Here is a 17,549-nt window from a genome sequence, read left to right as displayed (position 1 = left end):
TGAAAAATGCATTTAGTTCAGAACCTTCAAGACTGGGGACTATGAAGTAGCATTTAGCTCTAATAGGGTTTCTGCTTCATCAGCTGCAATAATTATCTCCCTTAATTTGCCTTGGACATTCTGGATAATGATCTCCATGTTTGGGGGGGTGGGGGGAGGTTCTTTTCTTAAATGAAAACAAAAAGCAAGTGGGATTTGCCTCATCTCTTTTGTTTGGCCTGATGTCTGTTTGGTGGTGGTGGTTTACCCTGGCCCAGAATGTTGTCTTTGACTTTTGCTCTGGTGTCTGGCTGAGTTACTTTAAGACCATTCCCCCCTGTAGAATATCCACCCTCCTTTGTATAGCCTAGTTTAGTTTTCTGAAACTTCCAGGACCCTCTGAAAACAAAACCCAGAGAAGTTGCCTTCAAAATGTGTGACTGTATTGGGAAGAGAGAGACAGAGACAGAGAGAGAGACAGAGAGACTGACAGAGAGAGAGACAGAGAGAGAAACACCATGAGAGAGAAAGAGAAGGAAGGGGGAAGAAAGGAAGGAAGGGAGGGAGGGAGGGAGGGAGGAAGGAAGGAAGGAAGGAAGGAAGGAAGGAAGGAAGGAAGGAAGGAAGGAAGGAAGGAAGGAAGGAAGGAAGGAAGGAAGGAAGGAAGGAAGGAAGGAAGGAAGGAAGGAAGGAAGGAAGGAAGAGAGGGAGGGAGGGAAAAAAAAACAAGGATTTGGAGATCAAACTACAATGTGTGTTTATATCTTTTTTTATCTCTATTTTTGTCCTTTATTAACCATACCCTCGCCCTGTTTCTCAGAGCGTTAGCTACAGATTCTCAATCACACCCACTGGCAAAGCCAGCCCGCAGGGTGGCTCACAGCAGTGCCCTTCTCGTACCAGCTCAGCAGATGAAAGGCAGATGGAAAATTCCAGGGGTTCCGATCTGAACATTTAAATGATCATTTAGCGTAACACAAATCTGTGAGATATGTATTTTTGGTTTTCTATGCAGAGCAACAGAAAAGACAGTGCAAAGGACTTTGGTGAGTCTTGCATAAAAATGCTTTAAGGGAGAAGAGAAGAAAAAAATGGGGGAGGGGGGTATCCTGAGATTGGATCAATATAGATAAATGCATTTTTATCAGATCCATATATTTATATAGTACTTTATAGTTCTCAAAGCACTTTCACACATCATTATTACATGCAACCCTTATATCATCCCTCTGTTTTAGGCAGCATAGATATAATTTGTCCCATTTGACAGACAAGGAAATTAAGTCCTAGACAGATTAAGTAACTTGCTTAATTTCACACAGCTAGTTATTGGGAGGCAAGAAGATAAATTGGGAGTGATAATGCTCTTTATACTCCCTCATCCTATACAAATTTGACCTATCCTTCAAAGCCCAGTTCAAATAATACCTCTTTCATTCAGCTTTCCCTAAGTATTCTAACCATGAATATCGATATTGCAATGTACTACATAAACCATAGTAGACAGTTTAATCACTTTATTTACACCTTCCAAAAGTATTTATAAAATACCTACTCATTCAAAGCAGTGTGAAAGGTACTATGGAATGCAGAAAGAAAAATGGGTTTTGCCCTCTAGTAGCTTACAACCTAGTCATAGAGATGAGTGTTGAAATAGCAACATTATCATATACTATGTGATAAATGATGGGGCAGGTAGGTGGTGCAGGGGATAAAGCACCAGCCCTGGATTCAGGAGTACCTGAGTTCAAATCCGGCTTCAGACGCTTGACACTTACTAGCTGTGTGACCCTGGGCAAGTCACTTAACCCCCATAGCCCCGCAAAAAAAAAAAAAAAGATAAATTATTTATTAATGTATAGGGAGAAAAAAGAGATTCTTTGGAAAATCAGGGAAGGTTTCAGAGAAGAAATAAAATTTAAACTGGAACTTGAAAGTTTGTTTTTATTATTATTTTGCTTTGTTTTTATAGACAAAGATAACTAGAGGCAGCTAGTGGTTCAATGGATAGAGAGCTAGTCTTTAAATCTGGAAAACCTGAGTTTTAAATCTGCTTTAGACACTTACTAGCTATGTGAACCTGAGCAAGTCATTTAACCTGTCTGCCTCAGTTTCCTCCATTGTAAAATAGGAATAATAATAGTACCTCCCTTCCAGAGTTGTTTGTTAGGATCAAATAAGATGAAATTTGCTTATCACAGTCCCTGGCACATAATAGGAAATTAATAAATATATATTTCCTACCTCCCTTCCCTTCCTCCCTCCTTTTCTCCCTTCTTTTAATTCTTTTGTTCATACCCTTCTTTCTTTCCTCCCCTTCTTCCTTCCCTTTTCTTCTTTCTGATTTCTTCCATCTTTATTTCCCTCCTTCTCTCCTTTCTTCCATGCTTCCTTTCTTCCTTCCTTCCTTCATTCCTCCCCTCCTTCCAAATAGAGAAAATACCATGAAAAAAGCATGGAAATAGGAAAGTAAAAAAGTTTCTAGAGAGCAACTCTATTATCTATTTTCTTTCAAGCATAAGGTAGGTGTGAGGAAGGACAGAGAGACAAGTTTGGAATGATAGGATGAAGTCAGATTTTGGAGGACTATAAATTCCAGGCTAAAATTTGAACCTCATTTGGGAATCAAAAGTAAGTTATAGAAGGCTTTAGAGCAGTAGAGTAGCATGAAGAAAACAGGGATTTAAGAAGATTAATCTAATAGTAAGAGAATATAGATCAGCACATGAAGAGACAGGAAGTAATTGCAAAAATCCAGACATCAGAAGAAGGGGAAAAGGGAAAAGGTTGAATTATAAATGAGATTCAATAAGCTTCAAATTTTATAATTGGGAACCAGGAGCATAATTGTGCCATTAACAGACAAAAGAATCAGTCAGAAAGAGTGGGCTGACAGGGATTATTTGCTGCCAAGTTTTGATTATGATTATAGCAATTGTCCCTCCACTAGACTACTAGTCTTTGAGGGTGGGCTTTATCCACTACAAGCAATAACATGGGGCCCTGCATTTTACACAGTGCCTTGTACAAAAGTGGGCCTTTCATATACATTTGTTTACTTGAACTTACTTTCATAGTCGGCAGCCAGTAAATATTTTGGTTAACTGATAACTGGTTAACTGGTTAACTGATAGAGAAAGTAAGGGCTGATGGGAGTGGGGAAGAAGTATAATTATGGGGAAAAGGAATAGAACATAAAGGGACTTCAAGGGTGTTAAACTTCATTAAATTGGCAAAATTAAAAACAAGATGACTAACAGTATGGAAAGAAGTGTGACATTTCAGCAAAGCAGTAATACCAAAGCATGGTCATGGTGTAATTTAAAACAGGTCATTTGGGGCAGCTAGGTGGTGCGGTGGATAAAGCACCGGCCCTGGATTCAGGAGGACCTGAGTTCAAATCCAGCCTCAGACACTTGACATTTTCTAGCTGTGTGACCCTGGGCGAGTCACTTAACCCTCATTGCCCCCCCCCAAAAAAAAAAAGATCATTCTCCTTCCTTCCTTCCTTCCTTGCTCCTGTACTCTAGGCTATGGAGGAGGCATCAATGCAAAAAATAAAACTAAACACCCTCAACTTTTACTGTAGCAACAAACCATGGATAGTTTCTGAAATCACCACTATGAAGAAGCCCAGGCTTTGGGAATAAGTCATCAGTAATATTGCTCATTAGGGCAGTACATTAATCCACTCCACTCCCTTGGTCTCTGTCAGAGATAGTTCCAATTTATCCAAAAGTTAGTTGCTTTGGAGTAAGTCATCATCCTATCAGGATCTGAGGTATGGTTCCCCTTGGGGACCATATGACCATTTCATTTAATTTAATTTAGGAAAAAACTGAATCAAATCTTGTTTTATTCCCCCCAGGGAAAAACATGCTTCTTCACGAATGAAGTATTCCCTTCCAAAAAGGCTTGGAAGTCATATATCCTGGCAGGAAGTTCATTTGCATACATCCTCTTTTCTTCCATCTACACTTGAAACTGAGTTTTATATTTATCCTGAAACTAAATGTTCCTCATTAACCATCAACTGCACCAATAAGGCAAAAAGAACTGCTGCCAGCCTTGTTTCTAACAAGCCCACCTAGGAAATATTGAGAGAACAGTGAGAAGAACTTGGACATAAGTGAACCTAGGCACTAGGCAGAAACAATCAAATTGTGAGCCTGACTCAGTCAATTTAAAAACTATTATTGAACACCCTAGTGCCCAGTCCCTTACATATACTGGCTAGGTGATCCTAGACAAGTCATTTGACTTAGTATTCTCAGGCAAATTTCTGAGACTTTGAGTTATAGTACAGTGGCTAATCTGCTTTGGATGAGGGAGTTACTTCAAAGGGAACTCCCAAGGTAAGTGAAATCAGTGTTCTGGACCAAAAACAAAAAATGAACACTTCAAACAAGTGTGTTTGTTTTAGGAGCCTTAGGGTTGAGAGTGTATCTCTCAAGAAGTTTACAGTCTAGTTGAGAAGAGAAATTCCAGCACCCAATACAGTGCCTAGCACAAGGAAGGTGCTTAATAAATGTTTATTAATTGATTTGATTGATTAATGTACATAAAGAGGTAAATAGAAATAGTTGGAGGTAAGTAGAAATATTTGCGTTGCCATGCACAGTACCTAATGATAAATAAAGCAACACAACAGTGCTATAGGCATTCAGAAAGGAAAGGAAATTGTCAAAGAAAGCTTCCCAGGTAGGGTGGGGTTTGAGTTGGGTTTTGATGGACAAGGCAGGTGAAGAATGCAGAGAGAGAACATTTGATACAAGAAAAAAAAGGCACCAGTAGAGAGATTTTAGATAGAAAGAACAGAAGGCTTGTTTTTAGAGACAACTTCTGGCTGGAGTGAATACTTTATTCATTGGTCTATGAATTCATGATTCATTGAGAAACCCTGGGCTATAATAAAATACCCTGCCTTCAGTCCTCTGGGCTCAAGGAGGCAGCATAAAGTGGTGGAAAGAGCACAGGATTGGGAATCCTATACCTTCTTTGATATCCTGATTGCTACTGGACAGCTGTGTCACCATAGGTAAACCATTTATGTTTTCCAAGCTTTATTTCATCTTTAAAATGAAGGGCTTGAACAACATAATTCCTCTGTTTCAGAAACTTGGCTTCATCCTTTTCCCTTTACTCTCCATCAACACAATATACACCTTCTATCAGTTCATAAATCTTGGCAATTCTTCCCTAAACTCCAGGCACTGGCTGTTCCCTCTGGCTGGAATGCTATACTTCCCTTTTTCCTTCTGGCTTCCTTGAATCCTTACTAAAATTCCATCTTCTACACCCTTTTCTTATCATCCTTAATGCTGGTGTCTTCCATCTAATGATTATATTCAATGTATCCTTTACGTGGTTTTTTATTGTTTCCCCCACTAGACTGGGTCTTTTGCCTCTTTGTGTGGCTGACACACAGTAGATACTTAATAAATGCTTAGTGACCAACTCCAATGAAATAGAATGAGAAACCAAAATTCACTGGGACTCTGAGGCGGGGCAATCTGTCTCCATTCCCCCATCAATTAACAAGCAGCTTATAAGCACCTAGTATGCCTTTGTTAGACACTGGTAGCATTATGACAAAAATAAAACCACCCCTACCTTCATGGAGCATTCAATCGCTCCCCTTTCCAGCTTCTTGGTTGACAAATGGGGAAGAAGAAGGGCTGGGAAAACACATGGCCAGCTGTGCTTTCAGTTTCATTCCTGCTCTAAATCCTATGATGCTATGAATAGTTATGGTACAGAATATAGTGGCTAGGTATTCTCCAGCTCTATTGAAGGTAGATCAGCAGGAAATAAGCAGGCACAGCAGCAGGAAGGATTTAGGTGATCTGAAGAAATAACTTTGTTGACAGTAGGGGTTATTAAGTAGTAGGACAGGTTATCAAGGGAGGTTGTGGAATGATGAGAAACTCCCTTATGTCTTCAGTGGTTTAGTATACAGGAATCCATCATCATAAGCAAGCACAATATACCAAAATTTGCTATAACAAAATGTATAAAGTTGTGAACACATTTGTTACACAGTGTCCAAGCCTTAATAGTCATTCATTTTTTATGTCCCCGTTACATGCTCTTGCTTCTGCAAAAACCACCATCTTGCCTCTAGAGGCCAGCCCCGGCCTGTTCTGAAGCAGGACAACAGCTACAGCTTTCTCCATTTTGGGGAGTTAGGGATGAGTTTTTGTTTGTTTTTTCTTTTAAGAGAAATACAATTTTGTTACAATTGCTTAAGGGCATGATGGGACAACTAGATGGTACAGTGGATAGAATGCCAGGCCTGGAGTCAGGAAGACTCATCTTCTTGAGTTCAAATCTAGCCTCAGACACTTAATAACTGTGTGACCTTGGTTGCCTCAGTTTCCTCAAGTGTAAAATGACCTGGAGAAATAAATGGCAAACCACTCCAGTATCTTTGACAAGAAAACCCCAAATGGGGTGATGAAGAATCAGACACAACTAAAATGACTGAACAACAACAACAACAAAGGGATGATGCTGGTGGGTACTAATAAGGCCCAATATGCCCCATTAGGTTAGATTGCTATAAACCTGAACATTTCATAGGAATAGACCCTTCCTCACTTTTATTTTATTTTTTTTCTTTTGTGAGGCAATGAGGGTTAAGTGACTTGCCCAGGGTCACACAGCTAGTAAGTGTCAAATGTCTGAGGCCATATTTGAACTCAGGTCCTCGTGAATCCAAGGCCAGTGCTTTATCCACTACACCACCTAGCTACCACCTAGCTGCCCCACCCCACCCCACCCTCACTTTTAAGCCCTTATCATATCCAGCAATTTCAACTTTGGCCTTTTGGGATCTCCATCTCTTTTGTTGTCCTAAGTCCATTTTGAAATTTTAAAATGCAAATCAAAAGGTTCATTTGATAGAAACCATGTAGACAAGACCACATGGATTTTGGAAAGCAGCATTCTTTTGGCCAGGTCAACCATCAAAGACATGGAAAAGTAATCTTAACATGTGACACAGAGACAGAGAGAGACATAGATCACATTCATATAGTTTCTGTATTAGGACAATGAGGTAACATGGTATTTTGACTAGTGAGCTAGCCTCAAAGCTAGGAAAACTGGGGTTCAAAACCTACCTCTCTACCCTAGGTAGCTCTCTTAGACTCTAAGTTGAAGCAAGGTGCTTACCTACAGTGTTAGATAGTGCTTCCTCTTCTTCTTCCTATTCTGAGTATTATCTGTTGTCCAGTTTAAGGGGAGCAAGGGCCCCATTTCTCTTCATTATTGGAAGCTTCCTGAGGAAGGTGATGACAATGATATATAATGTGAAAATTATGTTAGAGGACAATTGTGGAAGGGATCAAAGATGTCAATCCAGGAATGAGGGAATTACCTGGTAGAGATTTGCTTTCTATCTTCAAATTTTAGATAGTCTGTCTAGGGGAAATGGAGCGATTTATATTATACATTCTATAATTACGACAGAAGTTAGACCAAATAGGTAGAAATTATAGGCTGACACATTTTGACTCATTTAAAGAAGGAACTTCTTAGAAATCACAATCATCTCAATAGGGATAAAGCTGTCTGAAAAGGAAGTAAACACTAGCCACCAGAAATGTTTGAAGAGAATCTAAATGACCATATCTTAGCGGTGGTATAGAAGGTATTTTTCTACTGGGTTAGCGGTTGGAGATGATCTCTAAAGTCTCTCCCAATCCTAAGATTCTGTAAATAATAATGATTTACAGTTTTATAGAGAGTTATCATTTGCATACTCCTTTCTCATACATTATAACATTGGATCCTTACAATAAATCTAAGAGACAGGTTAGACAGGGTAGGATTATCCTGATTTTATAGATGAGAATGCTGAAAGACAGATAGTTTAAGGGACTTGCTCAGAACTAGAAGGCAGATTTCCCAAATCCTTGTCCAAAGCATTTGTATTATACAACCCTGCTTCTAGTTCAGGTTTTTCCAAGTCTAAACACCACACAGGTTGCTAACTGATTTTGAAGCAGGTATAGGTGATGCATTGAATAGAGTCCTGGATCTGGAGTCAGGAAGATCTGAGTTGAAATCTGATATCAGGCACTTATTATCTATGTTACCCTTGGTATGATACTTAACCTTTCTCAGACTCAGTTTCTTAATCTGTAAAATGGTGATGATAATAGCATCTACCTTCTAAGGTTATGGATAAAATGAGATAATCGTTGTAAAGGCATTGCAAATCTTACAGCAATATATAAATATATAAAATAAATATTGCCATTCTAACCTTTTCATAAGGTAAAGTGAGGACCAAGAAAAGCTATTATAATATCTAGGTCCATATTGAATGAAAAGTCTGTGGGCTCCATGCTGTCTTGCCTTGTCATCTCTGCTACTGCTTCTTTTGTTGTTGCTGACATTGGGTAACATCTGGTTGCCATGCTTAAGGGTAGTATTCCACAACCTCAGCCCCTATAGCAAGTTTACCTCATCTTCTAGATAAGAATAGAAGGAGAGGGGGCAGGCAGAAGGTAAAATACTGACAACTGTCCCCAAAGCCTTCGACTTGCAGCTGGGCCTTTGAGGGGTGTCTTGATTTTTTTTAGCAGCATGGGAAGAACAGAGGGGGTACATATGTGTGCTTCACGGGTACAGAGAGACAACCAAATGGCTGTGCCATTATGTTCAACCCCATTGTGTTTATATGAATGCACATTACCATTACCCACCAGGATGCTGATAATAGTACCACCAAAGCTTTGCTCCAAAATCCATTGAACATTTTTTTTTCCTACATGCCATGCTCCTTCGAAAATGACTCAGGCACAGGCTTGGAAAGTGGCATTGCCCCTTTGGAACATCTCTCCTCAAAGGGGTACTGTACCTGGAACACACTGTATGAACCTTTCATTATGAAATGCTTGGCACAATCCTCTAGGGCTAAAGAAGGATTTTCCTTTAGATCCTGGAGGTTTGCAAGGGGCTAGCCGTGCTCTATCTCTCCCTTTACCTTTATGTTAAAGCTTACAAGAGCAGATAAAGAGCAGGAGGATTTAATTATGTGGAAATGGAAGTCAATGAAAAGTCCTTAGGAGTGTAATTAGCAGAAGATGTAGATGTGTGCACAGTGTATCTGTGAGCTTTATTGGTGTGGGAAGAAAAGTTGCAGGGGCATAATTTTCTGAGGACTTCAGGAAGTATTCCGTTGTAAATAGAGTGATCTGTAGAGCTCAGAACACCTTTCTGTGTTACAGATACTAAGCAAATATTTGTTGAATAGGCGGATGGATGATTTGAGGGATACCCAAAGCAATATGATTTCATGCAGATTCAAGACAGTAATGGAATAATCTGCCTATTCATTAACTGATTTTTATTGAACACTTACTTTGTACCCAAACTGGTATGAAGCCCTCTAGGTGTTGCAAAAGAATAAAATAAACAAGGTTCCTAGGATGTGAACTAGAACTTTCCAAGGAACCACAGCCTTCCTTTGTCTATAGGCAGCACCGAGAAGGCCAATCTATGGTGAAAGGGTAAGAGGCTATTGTTAGTGCATTATGCTTTGAGTACCAGACAGTAGGCAGCCCTTTTGGCCTCACCTAGCTAGTGAGTTCAATACAAGGGATGTTCAAGCCATGAAGAGGATGACATTAAGCTTCATTCTCTGACCAGGATCTGAGGTGAGTAATTACATCAACAAGGTCCCCTTACCTCATGTGTACTTTGTGCATCTTCCAGGACAGTGATCATGGGGTTTGTGCTTGTGTCTCAGAATGAAATGGAGTCACAGGACAAGTAACATGAATGAGGCAACTCTCTTTGTAGCATTGGGAACATCAGAGAAATCTGAAGTGGTGGTTTGCCACTTTTCTAATCTTCAGAGTCACCTATTTCTAGATGGAGACAGTCAGTGTGAAATCAAAGTAGCTCATGTTTCAACTGCTCATTTATTCACAGAGGGCTTTACTCCTGGCTTTGGCAACCCATAGGCCATGGATATTGTGAAAAAATAATTATTAATAATGGAATTCTAGAGGGGACCAAGAGATCAGTTTCAGTCCTTCTCCCCACCCCACCCCCACTCTAGAAAGTTCAGCTCTTATCTGGGACAAGCCCAAGGGAACAAAAAAAAATAGAGATAGACTCTTGTCTTGCTCAATGAAGAAAGACATCTAGATACTAGACTTTGCTCTTCAGCTAGGGTCTTTTGCATACTCTTCTCTGATGTTATCTGTAGAGTTCATTTTAATTTAGACCACTCTCAAGTCATATCAATCAATGGAACTGAATGATGCTAACCAGGTAGCTTAGATCAATGTATAATGACCTACTTCTATATAAAGAGGATAAAACCCTTGGCTACACCAGGGTTTCCCTCTCTTGCCTCCCTCTCTTAGCTCTGGATGCTCTCTCTTGGTGCACGCTCTTCCTCTTAGGACAATGTAGGTCTGCAGTCCTGAGACCATGAGAAGTTAAGGAGATAATTCACTGATATACAATATTAATCAATAATAAATGCTTCCTGCTAAAACTGGTATGATAGCAATTAATATATAAATAGCAAAAATAGCCATTTATTTATAAAACACAATCTATTCCTCCAGTACAAGCTGTGACCAAACTCAAGTCCTCTGTCAATAAAGACTAATTCCACCAAAAAAAAAAAAAACATCCAACTGCCTTTTCATCAGCAATACGTATGGCAACCAAAGACTTCTCTTTCCCCGTCATTCTCAGGAACAGTCATGAAAAGGTACTTGAATATAGTTGGGGGCAGGATGAGGGAGGATGAAGGTATACTCATTTTTGATGTGAGACCTGGACAGAGGTGCTAACATTGACAAATGAATGAGACAGTCCTCACCTCAGCCATCTATTTATAGCCAGTCCCATATCATGTTCCACCCCATCTGGCCAGCCTGGGCATTTTGTCATCTGCTTTGCAATGTCATATGACAATCTCAACTGTTCAGTGAAGACTAATAAAATAATTATTGCCTTGACTATAATATATTGTCCTATGAAATATATTGCAATTGCAATTTCTGTGATTTCCTAGACCAAATTTCTTTTCCCTAGTCATCACAACCAATATTCTAATAGAATGTAAGATCCTGGAGGACAGGAAGAGTCTCATTTTTCAGATTTTTAACTCTATCACATAACACAGTACCTGGCAAATAGGAGTTTCATTTATAAATGTGATAGAGAAATTGATTAAGGTGAAAATTAAGTGTTCACTGCTCCTGCAAAATGTATAATTTATTAATGTTTTAATCACAGTTTCAAATTTAATATTTTGTTCACTTTAAATCATTGACATCTCATTGGGAGTGGAGAATATGGCCTGCAATATGATTAAATCATAAGCTATTTTTTGTAGAATCTATACACTATATAATAAACTGGATTTATAATAGAGTATTTAAAATAGAGTACAATGGAATATGTAATTTCAATGAGTATTTTCTGCCTTTATTTTTTTAAAAAGTAGAGCTCTTTCAGGAGGGTTAGTCACTAGGGATTTTTGGTTTTCATTTGGAATTGAACCATACTTATGTGGTTGAGACATCCATTGTCAATAAAACCTGCCTTGGGTAGTTTTACCACATCACTAACTAGACTTGAACAAATTTCAATACTTAAGGGATTGAAAGTTTGTAATTTAGTGATCTATATTTTATTCTTATCAATTGTACTATTATACATGATTTAAATGATAATAGAGTAACTTGTGCATAAATCTCATGATTAAAAACTATTTTTTTAAAAAGTCAAAAGGGCACACAGGCAATAAAAAGTAAAGGTGAGATTTGAATCCATGTCCTCAGGCTCATGGGTCAGTGGTCTTTCCACAATAAAATGAAGATGGCATTAATAAGAAGATGGTTCTTCAAACATCAGTGTCTCAACTGAGCCCTAAAAATATGAGTTCCTTTTTTAAAAATGTGTTTTCATAGCCTCTCTTAGCACATCATTGTGTGCAGTTTTGTATTGTTTGATTTTAGTTCCAAACATTAATTAGGTCTTTTTTTAGTAAATGTGAAATCCTGAACATTAGTGTCTTTTACTACTTGTCCTCACAACTTCCATTAAATTCTTTTCTAATATATTAGCATGTCAGGTAGGTAGGTAGCCCGGGGTTCCTGAAGCTTATGCCAACAGAACATGAGTTCCAATGTGTTCTACTAAGCTAGAGAGGCTTCAAGAATAAGCCCACTGACCCTGCATGTCTCTTGTCTCAGGACAAGCAGAGCTCAATTCTGATTTATTGCCAGGTTGGCCACAAGGTGATTCAGCCAGTGAAACTCTTGAAGAGCTTCTATTTCTTGGTAAGTCAAAGGGGAGTTGTTATCTGTTTCCTTATAAAGAGTATTCAAAATTATGAAATCCAAAGTCTTTATGTTTAGGGGAGACTTGAGACCTGGATGGCCGGGGCGGGGCGGGGGGGGGGTTGCTCACCCAAAGAATTGTAGGTTCATCACGAATCTTGTAAAATAAAAAGAGATTTATTAGGAGAGGAATGTATGGCCAGGGAACAGATCACCTTGTTGACTGTCCCACTGAAGTAAGAGAAGACTGGTCTTTTGTATCTTTACAAAACAAAGAAATGGAAGGGAAATACTGGGAAAGGGGAAATGCAAAGACTGGGGCCAGATAACTAAGAGGGGATCTTTGAGAACAGGGTGTCAGTAGGATATGCAGCATCCAACCATATCCTACATATCCTCTAGCAGGCCTTAGTATTGCTTATCAGCATACTGGGCTCATGTCCTGCCACACCTCATATCTGAGGTGGGAGAGAGAGCTGCTTTTCCCTCAGTCTTGGGGGGGTTGAGATCTTTAGGTTTCTTGGGGTCCCACTGCATTCCCATAACATTAAGATATTGGAGAATCTTCTCTCTCCATTACTGTGGGGCCAGAGGGTGGAGGCATAAATCTATGACCTCTCTCAGCCATTTTTTTTAAGTGAGGCAATTAGGGTTAAGTGACTTGCCCAGAGTCACACAGCTAGTAAGTGTTAAGTTTCTGAAGTCGAATTTGAACTCAGGTCCTCCTGACTCCAGGGCCCGGTGCTCTATCCACTTTGCCATCTAGCTGCCCCTCTCCCAGGCATCTTAAGAGAGTTATTTAAAATTTAAATTTTATTTATTTATCAACATTTGCACCTATTATGTGCAAACACTGTGCTAAGTGCTAGAGATAAATGTCAAGGTTAATAACTTCAAAGAAGAAAAATCTTCCCAAAGCAAGTTGGGATGGGATATATAGTCCTTATTGCCATAATCACCTAAATCAAGGGGGCAAGGGTCCCTAATATTTTCTACTCCCTGGGAGTGGTGGCAATAATAATGTTGGCAAAACAAAACAAAACAAAAAATAATGGTGGCAGTGATGACAATAGGTAACTTGTCTGGTTTTCAAACCTACTCCCTCACTTGATTCACCAAACCCCAAGGACATTTAGGAATATACCCTATTCGCTTTGTTCTCCCTCAGAAAAGTTCAGAATGTTCTGTGAGCCATGAGATGAATACTTGAGTATTTCTGGTGGTTGGTACTCTAGAAAAGGGAAAGTATGCCTAGAAATTAAAAAAAAAAAATAAAGATGCTCTAAGATTCCTGGGGCCAGGAGGCAAGGAGTGAGAAAGTGCAAGATGCCACATGAGATTCCAAGACTCTTAGCATGTGTGGAAAGGGAACATGGGGCCGTTCAAATGGATTTCTTCCCACCAATAGAGAGAGTACATTTTCCGCTGACAATGAGCTGCTTGCTCCTTCCTCCCCACTTTGTTTGCCAGGAGAGATTGAAAAGGCAGGATGTTGCCCTAAGCAGTTTTACAACGCTGATCAGGCAAGACTAATACAGTCCTTGCTCCCTAATCATTCACTGACATGTGAAGCTGAGACCAGAGAAATAGTAATTCTTGGTGTTCAAAGTGTCTGGGTTCAAAGCTAGCAAGGACTTGTGGGGGAGGGGGAGAGAGAGAGCTATTTTTTTTCTTTTTTTCTTTTTTCTTTTTTGCAGCTAAAACACTATGATAAAGTCAAGCATGTGATGTTGACCTATTTGCTGCACCAGCATAGCTTAGTGTTCTTAAAGAGATTAAGCATGTGCCACAGAGTACAAATTCATTACAGATGTTTTTTTCTTCTTTATTCTGCCTTGAGGGGGGAAAGAATTGGATTCCCCACCCTTGCCTTTTTCTTTTGGAGGGGGCTAGGAAAATGGGAAGCATTTCCCTAAAGGATTCCCAAAACAGATTTTACTGAAAGTCCAAATCAAAATACCATCCAGAACAATTTTTGCACTAATGACTTGTACCTATCTCCCTGGGAGGCTAGGTGGCAAAGTGGATAAAGCACCAGCTCTGGATTCAGGAGGACCTGAGTTCAAATCCAGCCTCAGACACTTGACACTTACTAGTTGTGTGACCCTGGGCAAGTCACTTAACCCTCATTGCCCTGCAAAAATAAAAAAAAAAAAAGAGTATGCCCACCACACTTTAATGATGATAATAACTAGTATTTATATAGCCCTTCAGAACTTGCAAAGTGCTTTGCATACTTTGTCTCCCTGGATTCTCACTACAGCCTTGAAAGGTAGGTGCAATTTTTACACTCATTTTACAGAAGAGGAAACTAAGGCTAAAAGAAGTGAAATGACACAGCTTATACTGTCTGACCTAAGATTTTAAAGCAGATCTTCTTGACTCTGAAGTGCTCTCTATCCACCATGCCACTTAGCTATAGATTAATCAGATTGTTACTAGATTTATTTCTAAATACAAACCACTCTAGAAAATCCCAATCAAACCTCACCTTCCCTAAGAAGCCTTCCTAAATTTTTCAAGCCCAAAGTGATATCTGCCTTGTCTGAATTCCAGACCTTTACTATCTATACCTCTCATCTAGACACTTAGCATATATTGCCCCCTGGGTCAGAACTTTCACCTCCAGGCATTATCCATAAGTGCTGTGTTTTAAACTGCTAAATGTTACCATTTCTGTTGATTTTTTTACATCATTGGAACTATTGAGTGTCAAGTAAAATGTAAATGCTAAATAACTGAATTCTTTGAGGGTTACAATCTAAAATCAGACAATGTTTCCACTGACAAATATATAGTACATATAAACCATGGGCTATATAACCAATTGAGAGAAAATCCAACAACCTGAAATGCTATTTCCTTTCTCTTACAAAAATTATAAATATTAAATATGAGACAATGTTAACCACATATTGTCTTTCTGTTGATAAGCAAGCCAAATTGGAGAGAGGAGACAATTTTTGGGCTAAATAATTGACAGTTCTTTCTAAACTCACCTCGGAAAAAGCTCAACCTTTCATTGCAGTTGTCAATTTTAGACTCTGATGGTGACTCTGGATAATATAGAAAAAGACGAGCTTGAAAATATGTGGTGGAATAAACAATGAAATGAGAGTTAAGTTACCTGGGTTTTGGTCGTAGCTCTGACATTAACTAGTTATGTGACCAAATGCAAGTCACTTGTCCTTTCTAATCCCCTCTCTCCTTAAGAGGAAAATGAGGGTGTTGGATAAAGTGAACTCTCAGGCCCCTTCCAGTCCTAACCTTCTATGATTCCAATTAAATAAGATATTTTGATGGAGGAGACTAAAAAGGGTTAACAGATAACCTATCAATAGTAGCTATCCATAGTACCTAAATGGGTTAACAGCGAAAGTAAGGTTTGTGTTCTTACAGTAACCAAGAGGGTTTTTCCCCATCAACCCTCACCATCAACAGAAGCTTAGACAGTAACTAGGGACCATTAACCATTAATAGCCATTAATGTTCCTAGATGACAGGACACCTAGAAACCAGATCTTAAATAAAGAGATATCATAAACACAGAGACCCTCTGAGTCAGACAAGTTTAAGCATGTCCTTGGGAATATGAGCAGAAAAGGCCAAAAGACTTTATGACAGTAAACCCAAAAAACACACCTCCAGGGAAAAAAGTACTGCCTTGTGGGTTGTCTTAGGACCCTAGGAAGTCCAAATTAGGATAAGACCTCCCATGAACCTTCCACAAGGAAGACACTAAGATAATGAGATAATCTACTTTTTCTCACTATAAATATAACTATTCTTCTTCCCCTTATTTGAGGGTACTCTCCCTGTGGTCAGCTGTCTTTCAATAAAACTTGGGAAATTGAGTCACTGAGTCTTGTAATTCAACAGATCAGTTTGATCAATTAAATCTATCCTAGATTAATTTCATACAGCCTCTAGCCTTCAAAGAGGAGAGGTACCAGTTTAAATGACAGATGCACAATCAATGAAGAGGTGGCAAACTCCCTGCCTGTAGCCTGCAAAGCCTCCCTCAAAACTTCCCAGAGCAGCAGACCTGGATTGTGATGTAATTGGGAAATTTTATGAAAGAAAAATATGATATAAATTATGTTGATTTATAGATTTCAATAATGTTAATGATTAAAATTATTAACAGTAATGATAATTTTCTTTTGTAAGTCAATATGTGGCTTCTGGGATCCATTTCTATTTGAGTCTGACATTACCCCCAGAACATTTATTAAGGGCATACTAGATCCAAGGTATTTTGATTGGCACTGAGGATCTGTACACATATTCAAATATACTTAGAAATAGGGATTAGACCTTTATATTTATTGGCTTGGTGAATACCCATGTGAGGAAACTCCCTCCCCTGAGGCTAGTTAGTAAACACCTTTCTTGCAACTCATAGTCTTAGGGAGAGTCCCAGTGCACCAAGAAGTTAATTGACTTATCCAGGGTCAACAGCTAGTATATGTCAGAGATAGTACTTGAAGCCAGGTCTCCCTGGCTTCATGGATAGCTGTCCATCCATTTTTTCATATTGATTCTCATAAACATATGTTTGCATCAAAGTTGCATATATGTGTGTATGTTTTACACACAAGTATGTTCATGATAGCTCAGTCATACTGTGACTGTGATGTTTAAAATGTGTGGTTGCCTTTTCCTGCCCCCAGTATTGGGGGGTGGGGGTGGGGATAGCTACACCTTTACCTAGCAGGTCACACTTCCAAAGAGAAAAAGCCTCAGTCACTTCGAGCAGAAGTTCCCTGTGGGACTGGAAGAGGGGTGGTTCCTACACACAGCTCCAAGCTAATTGGCTAGTAGCATTCAAGCCCATTGATTAAAATGACTTAAAGGTGGTCCATGAAGTGAGGCAACTTTCAGGACACCAATTCAACCTTAGAAACCTCAGAAAGGTCATTTCATGCTTTTGTGGCAGAGGGCCCTGGAGAATAATATTCTCACAATACAATGGATAGAGTACCAGGCCTGGAGTCTGAATGAACCAAATTCAAATCCAGCTTCAGACACTTAGTAACTGTATGATTGGGTAAGTCACTTGACCCATGTTGTCTCAAATGTAAAATGGGGAGCAAGGTCAGAGGTGGAAATTGCTTTATTTTACAAATAAAGGAACTGAGAACAGAAAGGTTAGATGGGTGACTTGCTGGTGGTCCCACAGCTAGTATCAAAGGAACCTATTAAATAGGTGGTGAATGAATGAATGAATGAACAAGTCAGTGGAATAAA

This window comes from Dromiciops gliroides, chromosome 1 (genome assembly GCF_019393635.1).
Source record: "Dromiciops gliroides isolate mDroGli1 chromosome 1, mDroGli1.pri, whole genome shotgun sequence".
NCBI lineage: Eukaryota > Metazoa > Chordata > Mammalia > Microbiotheria > Microbiotheriidae > Dromiciops > Dromiciops gliroides.
This window is presented reverse-complemented; position numbering follows the sequence as displayed.